The 21389-nt window shown below is 41.6% G+C and overlaps 1 long non-coding RNA gene across 1 annotated transcript in view; it reads left to right on the forward strand.

Moving 5' to 3' along the window:
• The window catches only part of LOC137626054 (uncharacterized), a 31238-nt gene that overhangs the window by 238 nt on the left and 9611 nt on the right, over positions 1 to 21389 (forward strand). The window lies entirely within an intron of this gene.

Raw genomic sequence — 21389 nt, forward strand, 5'->3', positions numbered from 1 at the left:
TTCCAACTCGAAAAAGAAAGAAAAACCTTTCGCCCTTTTTTGTTTGTTCAACTCAAAAAAAACCTTTTCGTCCTTTAATCAGAAGTATGGCTTAAGCACTTAAAATTGCAAACGAGGTACAGTATAGTTAAACTAGTGGCTAGTGGTGTGTCAAAGCTTCACGCACTGGGTCTTCTTGATTTCTGCTCCAAGCAGTAAATGCTTCCATGTGCTCCTGCCCTTTCTGATTCTGGCTAATAATTTCTTTAATTTCTTTGCTGTGTGAATGTTACCAAAATAGATATTGCAAAATAAGATTAATGTTGAAGGTTGCTGGTGACCCTCCTGTATGTTTGCTTTGCAAAGGCATAACTGTTTGCAGTAATTACTGTAGCGACAGCTGTTCTTTGCCACCCTTGCAGTGGGAAGAGATTACAGTACAATGAAAAAAAAAAAGTGATAAGGAGGATTATTTACGGTCGGCTTTGAGAAAAAGTCTAGTACCAGTCTCTTTTATTATTTCTTTTCAGGCTTAGCCTTTGGTAAGTGCATGTGTGGGGAGGAGACATTGGATCACATCTTGGTGGGGGCACAGTAGTACCCCCTTCCACCTAGTGAATGGAGTAATACTTTGCTTTTTGGCATTTGTTAACCTGTGATGATGACTACTGTCATCTGCCATGGACATTATTGGTAGTATGTCTGTAGAAAAGCAGAGTGAGGGTTAGGCAACCACTGGTACTCGAAAGTCAAATCTCTTGTTGATGCCCCCAACTCCTGTGACATCTGTGACTGTGAGGGAGGATGATTTTCCAGCTATGGATTCTACAGAGGTTCCTGTTTCTGTTGATATCAGTGTGACATCTTCCTCCTCAATTGTATGCCCAGACCTCAACTGGGATCAAGATGTGATGAAGATTGGTAAGGGAAGAAAGTATAGTTGCTACTCCTCCTCAGAGTTATTCTTCCTCATTCTGTTCCTCATCTCATTCTGATGCTGCTACTTCTAATTTGAAGAGGAAAAAGTAGCTCATGAGCAATCTCTCAAAATTTGATACTGTGTGTTACCAGGTACTAACCCTGCAAGGAAAGGTAGCTAGGCTTGGGTAATGGACCCCAGGCTCCTTCTATCAGGCCTAGCACTGGTAGTACCACTCATATACACTGACGGTTGGGTGGTTGTGAACCATCACCCACTCTCCCCATTTGAGGACATAGTCTATCACTTGTTCTCAAGATACTCGGGTGTCTTGATTTTCTGTCTTCTGCACATGTGAATGTGAATAAGTGGTGAAGGGAGCCAATGAATGGTCTCCATGCTGGGATGAGTGATAGGACATCCCATCATTGTACTCTTTATTGGAAAGACAATCCTTGGGCTCGTGACAGCTGGCTATCTTTGTCCTCGGGAGTGTGATTGCCTAGCTGTTTTCCATGCCCTTGTAGGGAGTTTCCTAAGGACATGTATAATTGGGTAGAAGACCAGTTCACCACTGAGGACCGCTTCTGATGATGCATGAGTATAGAAAAGGCTCCACATTTCATGCTATTAGGAGAAAATTCCTAGATAACATGACTGGTTCCCTCTTGGACTGTATGCACATCACCTGGGGACTATGATAGTTTCTCAGTCCTTAGAAGAGGGCATGAGGTGCTTCTGTTCCCTCTGTGAGGGTATTGGTACCATAGATGGTTATGATTCTGATGGGGATAGTGATGGTTCTTGACCAGGTCCTTCTTCGGTCTCTGCATCATTGAAACCACGGCTCCACTGTGTCCAGAGCATGCATACTTAAGGAGGAAGGTAAAATCTCCCGAGTGGTCTGTTGAACTCTGCCTTTTGAAGGAGATGACGGCTAAGGGAGCAATGCCCCCAAAGGCAAAAGAACCTAGTCTGTGTTCCTTTGTGGAAGTCCTTGCACTTTTTAGTGAGTGCAGTGGTTAGTGTTGAAGTGTCTGTGACAACTCTTAAGGGGATCTGTCATTGATCTGGTCTTTGGTGCCCTTCAAGGCTCTAGCCTTTCCACATAGCTGCCCTGGTTGGCTGTAGCATTTATGCCATTAGACAGTTTTAGGATCAGATCTGTCCAAGTTCTCTCTACTGGTTGAGAAAGATTCTGCCTTCCACACTTGCTTGACAGAGCAGATTATTATTATTATGGTTGAGAAAGATTATGCCTCCCACACTCACTTGGCAGAGGAGATTATTATTATTATGGTTGAGAAAGATTCTGCCTTCCACAATCACCTGAAAGAGCAGATTATTATTATTATGCTTGAGAAAGGTTCTGCCTCCCACACTCACTTGGCAGAGGAGATTATTATTATTACTACTAGCTAAGCTACAACCCTAGTTGGAAAAGCAAAATGCTATAAGCCCAAGGGCTCCAACAGGGAAAAATAGCCCAGTGATGAAAGGAAATAGGGAAATAAACTATATAAGAAATGAAAAATTTAAATAAAATATTTTACTAACATTAACATTAAAACATATTTGATGTATATACGATAAAAGACTTGTGTAAGCAAGCCTGTTCAACATAAAAATATTTGCTGCAAATTTGAACTTTTGAAGTTCTACTGATTCAGCTACCCGATTAGGAAGATCATTCTACAACTTGGTCACAGCTGGAATAAAACTTCGAGTACTGTGTAGTTATTGAGCCTCATGATGGAGAAGGTCTGACTATTAGAATTAATTGCATACCTAGTATTATGAACAGGGTGGAACTGTCCAGGAAGATCTGAATGTAAAGGATGGTCATAATCATAATTAACTAATTAATGATGGTGCCAGAGATTAATAGACTGCAAGTTCCTGTCCAATAAATTAAGATGAGAATCAGCAGCTGAAGACCAGACAGAAGAACATTATTCGAAACAAGGTAGAATGAAAGAATTAAAATGCTTCTTCAGAATAGATTGATCACCAAAAATCTTAAGACTTTCTCAATAAGCCAATTTTTTGTGCAATTGAAGAAGCAGACCTAATGTGTTTCTCAAAAATAAGTTTGCTGTCGAGAATAACACCTAAAATTTTGAGTCCTACAAAGTTAAAAGAAACTATCAATGTTGAGATCAGGATGTAGAGGAGCCACAGTCCTTGACCTACTTGCAATCATACTTTTGAGTTTTGTTAGGATTCAACCTCATACCCCATAATTTGCACCATGCACTAATTTTAGCTAGATCTCTATTAAGGGATTCAGCAACCCCAGATCTACACTCAGGAGATTTAATTGATGCAGAGAGAGTAGCATCATCTGCATATGCAACAAGCTTGTTTTCCAGACCAAACCACATGTCATGTGTATATAGTATGAAAAATAATGGGCCAAGAACACTGTACCCTGAGGAACATCAGATATCACATTCCTATACTCACTATGTTGCCCATCAACAACAACTCTCTGCGATCTATTACTTAGAAGTTCAATAATGATGCTAAGAAACGACCCCCCCACTCCCAACTGTTGGGAGTTTGAAAACAAGGACTTCATGATGAACACAGTAAAAGCCAGCACTAAAATAGAGGCCAATCATACAAACTTCCTGACCACAATCAAAGGCTTTCTGTACAGTATTGGAGATTGTAAGATTATTTGTACGGAGGGTAGAGGAGTCTCCTCTGCCCATTGATTCCACTGTGTCCAAGCTGAGTACTAAACTCTGGGGTGAAAGCTCAAAGGAGAAACTTCATGGTTCTCGATTCATCAGTCATGGAAGCAGCTGGGATATCCTTTGCTTAGTCTCGTTACATGTCAAATTCTAAGATTTTGACCAAGTACAGCAAGCTTGTACTGTCTGGTAGAAAGGTGATGACCTTACTGACACAATGGACAATTTCTTGCTTAGAATTTCTGGGACAAAAGTTTTTAGATGCTTCTTAATAAGTTTTAATTTGTGTACAGAACCTTACTGTCAATATAAGCAATGGATGGGTTATTTGTGAAAGCCTTTAGGTCTACCTTTGCTTGGCCTTCTTTTGTAGTCTATACTTTGTGTGGCATAAATGCCTCTTGCTCTTTGGGATCTTGTCACTGACAATTGACCTGGTCTCCACACAGCTGAACTGGACACTCCTGGTGTTTTACTCTTCCATATCAGACCCATGGGCGGCATTTGAGGGCAAATCCTTACACCATGGGACACCTGGATGCTTTCACCTTTCCAGTCTTCTACCTTATTAGCTAACCAATCAAAATGGTGTTGAAGATGTTGGGTCTCAGGATTACATTTTTGGCCTCCTAGATGGCTGCAGACCATATGGTATCCCAATCTGAAAATGCTCTTGGTAGAGGTCCTAAGATAAAGATTGCAATGGCCCTCCTTCTGTCAGCCTCACCTTCAGAGGTGCAATCACTTTCTATGGTCCCTAGCACTTCATGGGTGGAGAATATCTAGCATCTCCTTAGTAAAAGGCTTTTTGCAAAGCACTGACAAATTCTCAATACTGTACTGTATTTGCAAAGGTCTAATGCAGCTTTCTATCAGGAAAAAGATGGCAATCTTCTGCAATTGGGGTCATCAAAGGACATCATCTCTGGTGGGAGCCATTCTTAAATTGTTTACAGACCTGCTATTTCCCCCCCCCCTCCCCCGCCCCCCACGTCTAGAGAACCGCATCTGTCTCAGCAGTTAAATGCTGAAACTATATTTGAACCTTGAGCCAAGTCTTCAGATAGAAATGTATAGACCTTTCCTACTTGGGGTCAATATATATACTTACAAGGAGCTTAGAACAGTATTATCCTTCCTGGAATCTAATGCTCAGGAGTGAGACCTTGGATGAGGGGATGTCTTCTTTCAGTTTTGTGCCAGAGTTTACGGCCAAAACATAATCCCCATGGTGCACATCCGGTTCGACCATTCCTCTTCACTGGAATATGCATCCAAAGGTAATCAAAATGGCTTGTTTCCTTATCCAGATAGTGTGTTGGAGTGGTATCTGAAAAAAAATGGGTGCTTTAGGCCTTGAGCATCAGTTTCTTACCACAGCAGAGTCAATACGATATGCAAACTCATTTTCTTCCTAGCTTTGTGAGGCCATTAGGCAAAAGTATCCCCTAACTGGTTACGGGGTTGCAGGCCAAGGTCGGTCGAAAGCTCATGAAGTTAGTGCTATTGGTTCCCTGTTAACCATCAGGAAGAACCTGTCCATGGTGCAAATATTGCAGGCGGTAATATGGAAACACTAGATGACCTTTCACTAACCACTATATGTGGGAGTATATCCAGAAGTCCTTAGATATCTTGCCTTTAACCTTGTTGCAGCCTCTCAACATGTTTTGTCCCTCTTAACGAGAGAATGCCTTGATGAAGTCATTGGGCTTCAGCACGGCATATCATTCCCGTGCTGAAGGCTTGTGACGGGCAAGAGGGCTCTCGAACTGGGGAATTTCTTTTCCTCAGTTTGACTCTAAATTTCTCTCATTCTTTTTCTATTACTTCTTATTGCTTATTCCTCCTTCATAATTATCAGCTCTCTCCAACCTTGCTGTCAAAACTCTTACCCATTTCACTGTCCAGGTTTTTTAGAGGGGACATTGTATCCATGATCGGTTTTTATTTCAAAATCAATTGAGGGAGCTGTGGTGGTCTTGCCAACTGCCCGAAAATGTTTGGACACCTAGGAGTGTCAGTATTCCCATACTGGCACGCGGAACTATCTCATAGGAAATTTGTCCTTCGGATTCCAGGGGTTGGCGATTTCATAGATAGGCCAGGGCACCAGCCGCCCGTTGAGATACTACCGCTAGAGAGTTAGGGGGTCCTTTGACTGGCCAGACAGTACCATATTGGATCCTTCTCTCTGGTTACGGTTCTTTCCCTTTGCCTACACAGACACCGAATAGTCTGGCCTATTCTTTACAGATTCTCCTCTGTCCTCATACACCTGACAACACTGAGATTACTAAACAATTCTTCTTCACCCAAGGGGTTAACTACGGCAATGTAATTGTTCAGTGGCTACTTTCCTCTTGGTAAGGGTAGAAGAGACTCTTTAGCTATGGTAAGCAACTCTTCTAGGAGAAGGACACTCCAAAATCAAACCATTGTTCTCTAGTCTTGGGTAGTGCTATAGCCTCTGTACCATGGCCTTCCACTGTCTTGGTTTAGAGTTCTCTTGCTTGAGGGTACACTCAGGCACACTGTTGTATCTAGTTTCTCTTTCTCTTGTTTTGTTGAAGTTTTTATTGTTTATATAGGAAATATTTATTTTAATGTTGTTACTATTCTTAAAATATTTTATTTTTCCTTGTTTCCTTTCCTCACTGAGCTATTTTCCCTGTTGGGGCCCCTGGGCTTATAGCATCCTGCTTTTCCAACTAGGGTTGTAGCTTAGCATTTAATAATAATAATAATAATAATTCTGTCCGGTTTGCCTGCCACTATGATTAGAGTGGGGATGATTGTATTCTTGAAATGCTCTCGGTCCCATCAAGTGGGTTTGGCATACACTTGAGCCACTCTAATCATAGTGGTACCATCCCTTTGTGGTAGGGTAGGGAGTGGACATTTGGTAAGCAGCTTTCACAGGTGTCATTGGTGGAGAAATTAATTCCAGGAAAGGCTAACGGTGTCCTCTTTGGAATTTCAGACAGTCTTAATTTTTTCTCTCCCTTAAACTTTATTTTTTTTCCATTGTTTTTTTTTTCGTTGTTATTATGACCCCTTCCCTCCCCCCCAAAAATAATTAATGAGTAAACTTAATATTCCCCGTACCCCTGGATCAAATGGCGAACCCCAGACACCGTTGACGACTTCTGCTTGTTTAAATAAGGAAAGCTCTGTTGACAACCTCAGCAATAAAAAGGATTCCTCCAACAATACTTCTCTGACCAGTGTTGTTAAAGACAATTTATCGGCACTGGTGGAAAATGATTCTTGTAATGACAGTAATACTTTACTCTCTGGTTCTGGCTCATTACCAGATCCAACAAAAAATCTGAAAATTCTCCACTTAAAAAACATACCAATTGGTTGTAGCTATGACATAATTCATGAAGCCTTCTGTAGATTTGGGGCAATCAAGGAAATTTTAATGGAGCTTAATGGTAGTAAAGGCTTTTGGGAAGCTTGAGTATCATTTTCAAGTTTTGAGATTGCTTTAGAAGCAAATAAAAATTTAGAGAGCATAAAAATTGACAATTGTTTGATTTCTGGGGCTCTTGTTTTTTTGAAATGGTGTGTTGGGCAGGCTTAATAGAAGGGCCATGGATGCCTGGTGGTTTATCAAGAGGTTGTCTTTTCCTTTTTCTGATTATTTTTCTTCTCAAAACCATCCTTACTGTCCTCCCTTCAGTTGAAGTGGCTATCCTGGAGGGTATTTAGCCTTGCATGGTGTATCGGCTCCTCCATGTTGACCAGTTTTTCCGACTTTTTACTATAGTCTATGGGTATCATCAATCACTTTGTTTTTAATTCTGTACGTATTGTTTTTGTTATAATTCTTGTTAATCTAGTTTTTAAGTATGCTGTCTCTTTTTTTATTTCTATTAATTCTTATGCTGTCTGGAGACATTGAGCGAAATCCGGGACCAGTACGTCCTAGATTTCGTCAATGTCGTCTTCTGTATTGCAATATTCGTGGTCTTCATGCAAATATCCAAGACCTTACAGTTGCGTCCAGACAGTATGATATTCTTTTGTGCTCAGAAACTTTGGTTTGTAGGTAGTAGGTTGGCCAGGGCACCAGCCACCCGTTGAGATACTACCGCTAGAGAGTTATGGGGTCTTTTGACTGGCCAGACAGTACTACATTGGATCCTCCTCTCTGGTTACGGTTCATTTTCCCTTTGCCTACATACACACTGAATAGTCTGGCATATTCTTTACATATTCTCCTCTATCCTCATACACCTGACAACACAGATTACCAAACAATTCTTCATCACCCAAGGGGTTGTCGCACTGTAATTGTTCAGTGCCACTTTCCTCTTGGTAAGGGTAGAAGAGACTCTTTAGCTATGGTAAGCAGCTCTTCTAGGAGAAGGACACTCCAAAATCAAACCACTGTTCTCTAGTCTTGGGTAGTGCCATAGCCTCTGTACCATGGCCTTTCACTGTCTTGGGTTAGAGTTCTCTTGCTTGAGGGTACACTCGAGCACACTCTCCTATCTTATTTCTCTTCCTTTTGTTTTGTTAAAGTTTTTATAGTTTATATAGGAGATATTTATTGTTGTTACTCTTCTTAGAATATTTTATTTTCCTTTTTTCCTTTCCTCACTGAGCTATTTTCCCTGTTGGAGCCCCAGGGCTTATAGCATACTGCTTTTCCAACTAGGGTTGTAGCTTAGTAAGTAATAATAATAATAATAATAATGAGGCACTCATCTGAGCTCCTTATAACTGGTTTTAAGAAACCAATAATGTTGAAACGTGATGCCATCCCTAGGGCCAGGGGAATGGCGGTGTATATTAGGACCGAGTACCCTGCTTCTCATAAGTCCTGCTATCAATGTGGATGTCATGAGATCCAGGTAATAAAAGTTTGTGGCAGGCATAACAACTTTTATTTGTGTTCGATCTACCGGAATCCAGACTTAGATGATTCTATCTGCGATTGTCTTCTTACCATTATGGCTAAGATACAAGAAGATGATAGAAAGGCTTCTTTTGTCTTTGTTGGTGATTTTAATGCTCACCATAGGGAGTGGTTAAGTTCTATCTCTCCTACCGATCGCCATGGCTTAAGAGCTTTAGACTTTGCCTCTGAATCAGGCTGTGAGCAAATCATAAATGAAGCTACTCACAGGTCTGGTAATTGCTTGGACCTCGTATACACTGACTCCCCTGGCGTTATAACTAGTAAGGTTGGTTCTCCAGTCGGGACATCTGATCATGCCTTGATTTCATTATTAGTGAAGACTGAGCAGCCTGTCCCTGATATATCATATTCTTGTAAAATTTATATGAAATCCCAAGCAGACTGGAATGGGATTTTACATGATCTTTTGTGCTTGAATTGGTCACAATTATATAATAGTGTAGATCCTGTTGTCCCTTTGAATGAGAATCTAGTCAACATAATTGATAGGCGTATCCCTTCTCGTGTGCTAAGGTACCGAGTGAAGGACAAACCGTGGTTCAATGATGATTGCAGACGTGCTTATTTGGAGAAACAGGAGGCCTATCATCTTTGGAAGGGGAACAGATCAGATTTGACCTGGAACAACTATACTCAGCTTCGAGCTTTTGCTCAGAGAGTTTATGCCTCAACTGAAAAGGAGTACAATTTAACCATAAAAGAAACACTTTCTGGTACAACTCAGGAACATAAATGGTGGTCTACCCTTAAATCTGCACTCTTTGGTGTAGATGCAACAGTTCCTCCTTTACTTAAACCAGATGGCTCAGTCACTCACTGTCCAAAGGAAAAGGCAACCCTTTTGGCTGATGTTTTTGACAGTAAACAGAGTAATTAAAAACTTGAACTTCCTCTTTCCTGTTTTCCTGAGGCTAAACTAACTAGTTTAGCTTTTCGATCTCGTGAGATTAAAGCTCTGTTGATGGACCTTGATGCTTATGGAGGTGTAGACCCAAATGGTATTTTTCCTTTGTTTTTTATAAAGACAGCAGATTTCTTAGCTCCAAAGTTATCTGTTATTTTGCGCAAGTTAGCAAGAAGAGGAGCTTTTAGCACTAGTTGGAGAATTGGTAATGTTACTCCTCTATGTAAATGTGTTTGTGGTAGCTCAAGTCCCACTGATTACCGCCCAATTTCCATAACTCCCATATTATCTAAAGTTTTTGAACGTCTTCTGGCAAAACGTCTTAATAGGTTTGCTGAAGGTAATCATCTACTCCCTAGTTTGCAATTTGGTTTTCGTTAAGGCCTTGGAGCATGTGATGCCCTTCTTACAATCTCCAATGCTGTACAGAAATCCCTTGATTGTGGTCGGGAAGTTCGTATGATTGGCCTTGATTTTAGTGCTGCCTTTGACCGTGTTAATCATGAGGCCCTTGTTTTCAAACTGAAACAGTTGGGAGTGGGTGGGTTGTTTCTTAGCATTATTATTAATTTTTTAAGTAATAGATCTCAAAGAGTTGTTGTTGATGGGCACCATAGTGATTATAGGAACGTGATATCCGGTGTTCCACAGGGTAGTGTTCTTGGCCCATTACTTTTCATACTATATACACATGACATGTAGTTTGGCCTAGAAAACAAACTTGTTGCATATGCTGATGATGCTACTCTCTTTGCATCAATTCCATCCCCTGAATGTAGATCTGGGGTTGGTGAATCCCTTAATAGAGATTTAGCTAGAATTAGTGCATGGTGCAAATTATGGGGTATGAAGTTGAATCCTAACAAAACTCAAAGTATGATTGTAAGTAGATCAAGGACGGTGGCTCCTCAACATCCGGATCTCAGTATTGATAATGTTTCTTTAAATATGTATGACTCTTTCAAAATTTTAGGTGTGATTCTCGACAGTAAATTTACTTTTGAGAAACATATAAGGTCTGTGTCTTCTTCAATTGCACAAAAAATAGGCTTATTGAGAAAGTCTTTCAAGATTTTCGGTGATCAATCTATTCTGAAGAAGTGTTTTAATTCTTTCATTCTACCTTGTTTTGAGTATTGTTCTCCTGTTTGGTCTTCAGCTGCTGATTCTCATCTTAATTTGTTGGACAGAAACTTACGGTCTATTAAATTTCTTATTCCTGATCTAGATATTAATCTCTGGCACCGTCGTTTAATTAGTTCATTATGCATGTTGCATAAGATTTTTCATAACTCTGACCATCCTTTACATTCAGATCTCCCTGGACAATTCTATCCTGTTCGTAATACTAGGCAGGCAGTTAATTCTAATAGCCAGGCCTTCTCCATCACGAGGCTCAATACTACGCAGTACTCCAGAAGTTTTATTCCAGCTGTTACCAAGTTGTGGAATGATCTTCCTAATCGGGTGGTTGAATCAGTAGAACTTCAAAAGTTCAAAGTTGGAGCAAATGCTTTTTTGTTGACCAGGCGGACATGAGTCTTTTTATAGTTTATTTATGACATATTTGTTATTGATGCTGTTAATAGTTTATATATGACATGTCTGTTTTGACGTTGTTACTGTTTTTAGAATGCTTTATTGTTAATTTGTTCTCTTCATTTATTTATTTCCTTATTTCCTTTCCTCACTGGGCTATTTTTCCCTGTTGGAGCCCCTGGGCTTATAGCATCTTGCTTTTCCAACTAGGGTTGTAGCTTGGATAGTAATAATAATAATAATAATATAAACCAAAAGAATGGATGGAAAAAGAAATAGAGCATAGACTTCCAGAAGTAAGAACCCCTAAGCCCCCAACATGGATAATTGCATCTGGGAAGATAGATAATCATAACTATTATAAGATTAGTAAATTTATACAAAAAAAAAGTTGGTTTAATTAAAAGTAAGGATATTAGTAGATACGGTAAGCAATCTGTTTTGATTAATGCAAAATCAGATACTCAAGCTCACATGCTTTGTGGCATGAAGATTGCAGAAATTGATCCTATTAAGGATATTAAACCACATATGAGCTTCAGCCATGGTAAAGGAGTATTTTTGATAAAGATCTATATGAATTCTCAGAACCAGAAATTCTGGACATGTGCCCTGCTAATGTTTGGTAAGTAAGAAAGATCCCTCAAACAAGCATGGTAGTTTTAACATTTGAAACCCCTGTTATACCAGATCATATAATTATTGAGAATGAAAGAGTACGTGTTGAGAATATAAACCTAGGCCTTTTCAATGCTTTAATTGTTTCAAGTACGGTCACCCTTCCCGGTACTGCAATAATACGAAGATCTGTATTAACTGTTCTTTGTTAGAACATGGCCAATGCAACAGAGATACAACCTGTGCAAACTGTAAAGGTCATCATAAATCAAATGATAAAAGATGTAGAGAATACAAGAAAGAAGCTGCTGCAATCTTAAAAGCAAATGCTGAACATATAAGTGTAGGTTATGCAAAGCATTTACTCAATCGGCAACTTAATTTTGCTCGCGCGGTTAAGATGCCACCAAAAGATTATAATCCACTACCCCTTACTACCACAGGGGGACCAGTAGCAGCACCTGGCCCGTCAGGTGCATCTCCTTTAGTGGTAGTAGCCCAGCCATCTGGGTCAAGTGCTCAGCCTATAAAAGCCAGAGCACAAACCTCCAAAGAGGTCAATATGGTTTCCAACACACCAAAAGTATTGTCACCGATAGGAGCATCTCCCCTAGAGGTAGTAGCCCAGCCTTCTGGGTTAAGTGCTCGAACTGTTGAAGTTCTAGCACAATCCTCCAAGGAAGCCATTGTGGCTTCCACCACCTTAAATGTATTGTCTCAGGCAGAATCTCTACCTGATTTGATGGAGATTGGAAAACAAGATCTTCCAAAGAGGAAAAGGTCCCCATCATCCTCACCTTCATCTAAGTCAGGTAGGTGCCCTACTGCTCATGATCCTAAGGTTGACTCTTGTAAAGATCCTAGAAAGAAAGAAAAGAAGAGTGGTGGCCTAGTAAAGCCTTCCATCTCCAGGCCTTACATGGCTTCATCTGAAAAGTCCCAAAAGACAAATGAGACAAAGAAAAATAATAACAAAAGATAATGTCTATCATCCAGTGGAATTGCAGAGGTCTAAGTACTAGCATTAAGCAAATAAAAACTTTAACCAGGGACTCGGACACGAAGGTAATTTGTCTACAGGAAACCAAGATCAGTGACAAACCATTTAATCCTGGACTCAATTATAATTTTTGTAGATCCCCTCCTTTGCAAGCTGCAAGAGCTCAAGGTGGTACAGGTTTTATTATTCACAAATCTGTAAAATTTTAAACAATCCTACTCAATACACCACTACAGGCATGTGCAGTTAGAACTCATATCTGGAAAAAAATTTCTTTATGCTCGCTATATATTGAACCATCCTTAGAACTTTTCCTCTTAGATCATGCTGGTAATCCAAGAAGGCTTAGACTTTCTGACCTCCAAGACCTGATCAATCAGCTTCCTGCCCCTTTTTTTTTAATGGGTGATTTTAATGCAAAGCATACTTTATGGGGTAGAAATGTGTGTGATAGATGGGGTAATCTTGTTGAAGAATTAATCGACAACAATGATGTAATACTAATAAATGATGGTTCTCCAACTAGGTATGATGTATTCCACAATTCTACATCAGCCATTGATTTGTCAATCTGTTCCTCATCCATTCGATTGGACTACCTTTGGTCAGTAAATGAACACCTACATGGCAGTGACCATTGGCCAATAATGTTAAATTATGTCCATAATCTTCCTTCTCAGTGTCCACCAAAATGGAAGATAGACGAGGCAGACTGGGCAGCTTATGAAAACTGTTCACACACTGATAAAGAGTAGGATGAATTCACATCTCCAGTGCATGCCTATCAACATCTTGAAAATATTATTGATGATAATGCTAGCAAGTTTATACCTAAAACATGCAGTTTACCTCATCGCTCTGTAGTTCCTTGGTGGAGTAAAGAATGTGTCAACGCAAGAAAAGTGACCCGAACTTGCTTCAGAAGATGCTTGAGAACAAACTATGTAGCAGATAGAATAGCATACCTCAGAGCCTGTGCCAAACAAAAAAGAACTTTTAAAAAAGCAAAGAGAGCATCTTGGAAGAAATATATATCTAATATTAATACCAAAACTCCCTCAAAGGAAATATGGGACAAGATTAGAAAACTTAAAGGTAAATTCGTCCCTAAGCCTCTACCAATATTAAGGGAAAATAATAAATATATATCTGACCCCAAAGATGTAGCAGAGGTTCTTGCGAAGCACTTTGCCCATGTATCAAGTGCTGACAACTATTCCCCAGCATTTCAACAAATTAGAGCATCAACGTCTGTTGTTCCTCCTGCTTCTTCAAATACTAAAGCTTTTAACCTGCCTTTTAGTATGGAGGAGATGCAAAATGCTATCTCTAGCTCATCTTTAACTGCCCCAGGTGAGGATGGCATCCGGTATGAAATGATATCACATCTTCCAGTGGATAACAAGGAATTTTTATTAAAAACCTTTAATGGTCTATGGGCTTCCCATACATCTCCTGATTCCTGGCATACTTCAATTGTAATTCCAGGCCACAAGTCTGGTAAAGACCCAGAACTGCCATCTAGTTATAGGCCCATATCCTTGACCTGTTGCATATGCAAACTATTTGAGAGAATGATCAACAACAGACTTGTGTGGTATCTAGAATCAAAAAATCTTTTATCTAACAGGTAGTTTGGTTTTAGGCAGAACCGAAGTACTCTAGACCCTTTGCTGATGTTATCAAGGGAAATTTCAAATGCCTTTTCTAACCAAAACCAGGTGGTGGGTGTCTTTTATGACCTCGAAAAGGCATATGACACCACCTGGAGGGGTGGTATTTTAAAGCAATTGGCCTCGTGGGGTATAGGAGGACATATGTTCTCTTTTATTGAAGAATTTTTATCAAACCGCTCAATTAAAGTGAGAGTAGGGTCAGAAGAATTTTTATCAAACCACTCAATTAAAGTGAGAATAGGGTCTGAACTATCTTCATCCTACATGCAAGAAGAAGGTGTCCCCCAAGGCAGCGTATTGAGTGTGACCTTGTTTGCTGTTGCTATTAATAGTCTCATGAGTCACATACCTCCTGGCATACAAGGATCACTATTTGTCGATGACTTTGCAATTTATTGTAGTGGATCATCTGCACTACAAGCATGCCAAAATCTTCAAATTGCAATAAATGCTGCTTCCGCATGGGCAAATTCTCATGGATTCGTGTTTTCTCCTCAGAAGACCAAAGCCATTCGCTTTACTCGTACTCGTAAAAGGGAAGAGATTCCCACCCTTTTCTTAAATGACTGCATTTTGCCATATGAGGATAATGTCAAGTTTCTTGGAGTCATTTTCGACAAGAAAATGACATTTGGTCCCCATATAAATGACCTATCAGGGTTAAGAAGTCACTGAACATTCTGAAAGTGGTATCACATTTTGATTGGGGTGCTGATAGAACAACTTTGCTTAGAATTTATACATCTTTGTTTCTAAGCAAGTTAGACTATGCATGCCAAATATATGGGTCAGCTACAAAGACTTTACTTGGGAAACTTGATATTGTTCACAATGCTGGGCTTCGCATCTGCATAGGTGCTTACAGAACATCTCCCATTGACAGTCTCTATGTTGATTCTGGCATACCTCCCCTTTCCATTCCCAGAGAGGAGTTGAGTTTGAGGTTTTTAGCTAGGTCCCTTGCTGTGAGAAACAATCCTAATTGTAAATATGTTAGGGTGCCTTTAGATCGGGCTCCTAACAGATCTAAAGTGCCTAAGCCTTTGGAAGTACAGCTGAAAAATGATGCTAGAGAAGTAGGTTTGTTAACAGCACAGATAGCAGAGGTAGGATATCCCAAGTCTCCTCCTTGGTGTAATCCACCTGTTAAAGTATGTTTTACGGCAGGAGGGAAAAATACCTTACCTAGTAGGGTAATGAAAAGTGAGTTTTTAAACCTTGCTGCTCAACATCATGGGAAACATATTTTTACAGATGGCTCCAAATCGGCTGCAGGAGTTGGAAGTGCAGCTGTGGTGGAGGATTTTGTTATTAGAAGGAAACTCCCATCCTCTTGTTCAATATTTACAGCTGAGCTGTACGCAGTAATTCTTGCAGTCCAACATATTTTAAAAAATGGCAACCAAAATAGTTTTTATACAATTTTTACAGATTCCAATAGTGTTTTACTCTCATTAAAACAAATTATGCCAGGCCATCATCTAGTACAAGAGGTGCAGGACTGGTTAGTACTTCTGCAGTCTAGGAAGAGAATCAGTGTTCACTTCTGTTGGGTCTCTGCCCATGTTGGGGTGGATGGAAATGAACAAGTACATAAGGCAGCAAAGGAAGCTTCAGGGCTAAGTAATCCATCCCCCTTGAGTATTCCTTACAAAGATCTTAAAAGTGAGATTCATCTTTACTGTAAAAATAAGTGGCAAGCTCGATGGTCTGAACTGACCACCAATACAAAATTGAAACAAATCCACCCATTGGTGGATAAATGGTCATCTTGTAATTCTACAAGTAGGAGGGATACCATTATTTTAACTAGACTGCGTATGGGCCATACACATGCAATGCACAATTATTTAATGAAGAATGGGGAAGGGAGACAGGCCCCTCTTTTTAATACCTGTCAAGTGACAATGGATGTTAAACATATTTTAGTCGATTGTCCTGTTTTTAATCTTCAGAGGAGGACCCATTTACTCCAGGACAAACCTTTAAGAGATATACCGGGGGAAAACTGTAATACCCTGAACTTGAGAAAATTTATACAAAGTATTGGGTTATATTATGAGCTATAATTGATTTTATTAATTTATTTATTTATTTTACCCTTTCAATCCCTATATATTTCACATCTAGATTTTATTGTATGAAAGTGTTGCGATTTGTATTAAAGGTTAAAATAATACTAAATGGTGTGAGTATACAGATATGATTGAATTATTTTCGTTATATAGCGCTGAATGGCCTTTGATGCCCCAGTGCTTGGCTTAATGCCTAAATCCTATATTCAATTCAATTCTTCACTTTATCATGGTCAATGTTTTTTTTTTCATTACTATTTGGTACAAAATCTTTTTTAAAATTTTTGCAAATTTATTTTCTGGGTCGACCTGTGGCGGCCGGTGAAAAGGGGTCCTTCTAATACACTTTTCTGATAAAATCTTCCAATTATACCAGAGAAAGATAAAGGCATGGAATGCAGAGGTTACTACCCTCGCGCGAGCACCTTGTGGGTGTCGTGTATAAAGCAAAGGCGCGTGAAAGCCACTATTCACAGGCTGTCTTCCATTTAGTTAATTCCTTCGTCAAAGGGATGGGCCGATACAGAGGCCCCAGCCAATCTACCAGAGCCACGCCACCCACGCCCGACGCGAGCGCCATCTGAACAACATCCTTCTTTTTGGACTGCTAGAATAGTGTGTAATTTGTTGTGCTCTCGGCGTATTTTCACACTCGTGGATTTATTTCGTCATGACCGAAGCTCCATCTTCACCCATTCCAATGTTAAGTACCATAGTTTGTTTTGACAGCTTTTTGTAGTACCGGGCTTTTGTCTTATATCCAGTATAGTCTGTTTTATCATTTCCGTCTGGCCGTCCGCGGCGGCCATTGTTTGTTCCCTTGTCTTGGGGAGTTCATCTTAGTCTGCCCGTTTGGTATTCTGTCACTTAGGTTCTTGGTTAAGTCCCTGCCCTTATGCCTTTTGAACCGTCATTATTATTATCGTTATTATTCCCATGGTACTTTTGGCTAGCAAGTCCAGTCTACGAACAAGATTAGCATTCTAGCTTTATTATAGTTTAGTACCCGCTCCACTCGACTTTTCCATTTAATTTGGGTTTTAGCAGACTCTATTCTTCGTTCGTAGTCTTATCTTGATGTTACAATTTTATTTTTATACGTTTATAATAGTGTTGTGTGCTTATTAGTCATGATTTTGTGTCCAAGGGAGCGAGAGATTGGGGTTCCCGTTTTCTGTTCGCAGTCACGAGTTACCCCTTTCTCTCGTTTTCTTTCTTATCTCAGGTGGGTGAGCGGATTTCCCGTTTTCCGTTTTGTGCGTTCAACGGGTTCTCCCTCCCTCACCTCTCCCCCTACGGGTGTATGATAACTTAAGAGTTATTTAGTTTTGGTTACTTTTCATAGTTAGCGTTATTTATTAGGTCCGAGTTCCGTCCTCTCCCCGTTACGGCTTGGGAGTAGTTCTGAACATTTTCCACTCCGCCTTGAGTTCTACTCCGCCATGAGGGATTTTCAATGACTTTAGAACTATTGTTATATATATATATATATTGTTTACTTACAACCCTCTGGGACGGGCTTTATATTGTTTAGATACGACCCTCCGGTGGCCCTTACTACGGTCTCAGGCCACGGCCATATCCACACAATAGCCATTGTTATTACAATTGAGTTATTATTCACAATATAATTATTCAGGATCTTTCATCTCCCTCCGGCTTCACCGGAGATCGTCAATACGCTTTACTATTATCTTAGCCTTAGCCTTTAGCTACGGCTTGTGTTTTATAAATTTCACAATTGAATTATTAGCCACAATTGAATTATTCAGGACATCTCATCGCCCTCCGACTTCACCGGAGATCGCCCATACACTTCACACTTGTATTATCCTTGCCTTTAGCTACGGCTTGTGTTTTATATTTATTTTAAGGGCCTGTCACAGCTTCCCCGACCCTCAGAGGTCGGCAGATTGCTTTAGATTATTTGTTCTTATGTCAGTATTATCACTGTTAAGATGATACAGCCCCATTACCATTGCTGGTGCTTTTATATTTAATTGTTTTAATATAGAGCTCCGGCTCTCACTGAATTCCCTTATGCACCAATATTGCATTTAACTAATGTCTGTTAATAGGGTTTTTTAACCCCTTACCAGAGTTTCAAGGAACACCAAGACTCGTGTCTCCTTTCTTTTACAGAAGGTCCAGTTGTACTGCCCAAGGATGCCCTGCCTCGTTCAACGACCCCGTTGGGCATGACCTCTGTCGGTCCCATGCACACTGCGCCATCCCCTTTATCCGGGAACCGGGACAGGCCCAGTTTATGGTCTGGTTCCCGGATTTGTGCTCGCTCTGTTACGAGTTGTCCTCAATTCTACTGAACGATGATGTAAGTGGGTTTTCCTTTTGTTCCTTATTTCTCTTTGGCAGACACTAATTTAGCCATTAATATGACATACACGGTATATTTTGGAGAGCAATCCCCCTCCTGCATCACTAATCACTACAAATCTTTCAAGCGGACGATGACTCTCTTCTGTCAGCAAGGGCTACTCTTCGTCCTTGGGTGTCGGGCTACGGCAGGAATGCCCCGTCTGGCGAACCCTATCTCCTCGATGGAGACATGGCCTCCCGTCTCTTCCCAGGCTCGACTACTGCTGCAGTCTCTCCTGAAGTTGCTGCCCCCTTAATTGAAGAAGTCAGGGCCACCATTTCCGCGGAGGACGAACCCCTCGTACCGCTGGACGTGCAGATCTAGATATAGACGTAGAACCCAGGGACGAGCAGGTAAGTGGTGCCGAGTTGGTGGAAACCCTTTTAACTCCTACTCCCTCTTCTACCTCTTCCTTTCTAGGTTTTGATAACTCTAAGGCTTCTCCTCGGGATCCCTCTGTCCCCGTACGACCCAAGGTGAAGCCACTTCGCACTTATAAGTCTTCAGCTTTGCCAGTATCAACGTCACCGGTCCCCGGACCCTCGACAGCTCCTGATATTCATATTGCTCCTCGTAAAACCACGACTCCTAAGAAGTCTAAGTCTACCAAATCCAAGACACCACCAACGGGTGGCTTTCAGGTACCCTGGGGCGATCTCTTCCCCATCGAACTGGTCAGAGATTTGGTCAGAGAACAAATTTAACATCAGTCTGGGGCGATGACAGAGATTAAGGGTATGGTGGCTACTCTGATCCGCTCCGGAACTCAGCTTCCTCCTTCTTCCGCCCCAGACGCATCGAAGCTACCTCCCTTCGATAAAAACAATCCTTGGCGGTTTGCCTTGCATGCCCCATTCTTAGATGGTTCCCTAACTCTGGAGGGCATAGGCACCCACCCTCTAGAGGACCTGGAGTTCTACCCCCCGGGCCTAGAATTCCCGTTCAATGGCTTCGTACTTTAAAGGAACATGCATTGGTCCGTATGGACAAGGTACCGAAGGAAATAGTGATATTTCCGAAAGAGCAGGCCCAGGCTATCTGGGCCAGAACTCTATCAGAGTGGGGGTGTATTAACTCCAAGCTCACCCCACACAAAGGTGCCTACACTATTTTTACGACAGCGGCCTCCATCTCTTTACCGCTCATAGACAAAGTCACAGAGCTGACTATACAGGCCATCAAGGAAGGCTCTTCCATGCCGGCTCTCAAGGAGACGGACCCCACCTCTTTGCTTATTCCGGGTACCTCTGCAACCTGGGATGACGCGGCTTCTACCTTCACAGTGGGGAAGCTAGACCCGGACTGTGCCTCTACTCTTTTCTCTGAGAAGCTTCCCAGATTACTAGAGTCTTCTCAAAACTGAGTTCGAGACCCGTAATAGACTAGCTAGGTCCCTCCCCTCCATCACCTCCATGGAGTCCCTAGCATCGCTTTACCCAGAGGAAACGCTGTTCAGAGTTGCCACAAAGAACCAGCTGCTGTCCTACCAAATAGACCTCCATGACTTCTGGTCGGCTCGAGTTAGTTGCAGGAAGTTCGTTCTGTCTGAGGCCTCCATCAGACATGAACCGAACAGGCTGATAGCGTCCTCCTGCTGGGGTAAGAACCTCTTCCCTCAGAACGTTGATACGGTTCTTCAGGACGTGGCGAGGGCAAACCAAAATTTGCAAGTAAGGTGGGGTCTCTCAGCCAAAAGGAGGTTCGAATCCCAGAAACAGACTTTCTTCAAGAAGCAGCAGAGGTTTAGTCCTTACAAGACGGTCCGGGGTAACTCGTCGCCACAGTCTTCTGCTGCCTCGACTTCTCAACAACCGGCTCCCCCTCAGCAAGTAGTCTACCTCACTGCTCCCCCAGGTACACAGCCCAACCCCTCTTGGATGTCCTCTCCTGCATTCAACCCTGCCTACGAATCCTCCGGTTCCTTTCGTGGACACCAGAGAGGAAGCTTCAGAGGTAGAGGACAGTTCCGCCAACGCGGTGGACCTAGAGCAAGGGGTGCCCGTGGAGGGAGGGGACCTAGGTTCACTCCCTCCCAATGATGTGATGCCGGTAGGAGGGAGACTTTATCACTTCCGAGACCATTGGACCTTCAGACCATGGGCTCACAGCATAATATCCAGGGGCTTGGGTTGGAAATTGTCACAGGGATCCCCTCCTCCCCAAGTGACCTTCTTCCAGAGGCCCACTCCCATTCTGGAAGAGTACACCGCAGAGTTACTCAAGAAGAAAGCGATCAAACGGGTTCGATCCCTGAAATTCCAAGGCCGCCTGTTTACAGTCCCGAAGAAAGACTCGTCGGCGTTGAGGGTAGTTCTGGACTTGTCGAAACTAAACTCTGAAATCCTTTGCGACAAGTTCTGTATGCTGACTATCTCTCGGGTATGGACCTTACTTCCCCGTGGGGCTGTCACCACCTCTATCGATCTTACCGACGCCTATTATCATGTCCCAGTAGCTCGAAACTTCTCTCCTTACCTAGGCTTCCGTCTCGGCAAGAAAGCCTTTGCATTCAAAGTCATGCCCTTCGGTCTCAGCATTGCCCCCAGGATATTCACGAAACTGGGGGAGACGGTGCTCGAACAACTCAGAAACCAAGGGATACAGATCATCGCCTATCTGGACGATTGGCTCATTTGGGCCCAGTCGAACCAGGAATGCAACAGAGTTACG

The sequence above is a fragment of the Palaemon carinicauda genome, chromosome 33, assembly GCF_036898095.1.
Source record: "Palaemon carinicauda isolate YSFRI2023 chromosome 33, ASM3689809v2, whole genome shotgun sequence".
Lineage (NCBI taxonomy): Eukaryota > Metazoa > Arthropoda > Malacostraca > Decapoda > Palaemonidae > Palaemon > Palaemon carinicauda.